General features: G+C 37.7%; 1 protein-coding gene across 2 annotated transcripts in view; it reads right to left on the reverse strand.

The window, feature by feature from the left end:
* Nucleotides 1-854, reverse strand: part of LOC106876050 (nuclear receptor subfamily 1 group D member 2) — a 44,633-nt gene that overhangs the window by 9,594 nt on the left and 34,185 nt on the right. The window lies entirely within an intron of this gene.

Here is an 854-nt window from a genome sequence, read left to right on the forward strand (position 1 = left end):
TTTGAGGAAATGGTTTTCTGTTCAGAGATTTCTTTCAGCAACCAATAGTTTTACTCCAATTTTTTGTTTCTTTACTTCAAACTCAAATCTTATTTTTCACTGTTGAGCGTGGCCGTTGCCAGTACCTCCTGACTGGCCCTCGTGCAGGTGGCACGTAAAAAGTACCCACTACACTCTCGGAGTGGTTGGCATTAGGAAGGGCAACCAGCTGTAGAAACTCTGCCAAATCAGATTGGAGCATGGTGTAGCCTTTGGGCTCCACCAGTCCTCAGTCAAATCGTCCAACCCATGCTAGCATGGAAAGCGGATGTTAAACGATGATGATGATGATGATCAATTCTTGTTTCCTTTTCTTCCTACAAATCTCTAGAAATAGATTTATTCCAGAGAGAAAAACCAAGCTATGATAACATCATTGTAATCTGAAAACTCTGAGAAATACTTGACTCAGTGCTTCACCATTTTTAACTCATTCTTTCCTCTACAAATACTTTTGACATCCACTTAACCTTGCCTAATGGTTTATTTGAGATTCTATCAGATTCTGCACTTCAAGCCATTTCCTCAAATTGAGATCTCTCTGCCAATGACCCAGTAAATGTCATATATACAAGATCTATCTTGCTAGCAAGCTAAGTGTGTGTGTGTGTTTATAGATATGTATGAATATGTATGTATGTATGTATGTATGAGTAGACAAATGAAAGAAAGAGGCACTCAACATATTTTGTAGGAATTACATATATTTTATTAGTATTATTTAAAGCAGTTTGATTTGGTGCCATGCTACTTAAACTTTCACAGGCTTCTGACAGAAACCCAGCTAATTCAGACTCAAATTACTGAGTGTATGT

This window comes from Octopus bimaculoides, chromosome 25, assembly GCF_001194135.2.
Source record: "Octopus bimaculoides isolate UCB-OBI-ISO-001 chromosome 25, ASM119413v2, whole genome shotgun sequence".
In the NCBI taxonomy this organism is placed as follows: Eukaryota; Metazoa; Mollusca; class Cephalopoda; order Octopoda; family Octopodidae; genus Octopus; species Octopus bimaculoides.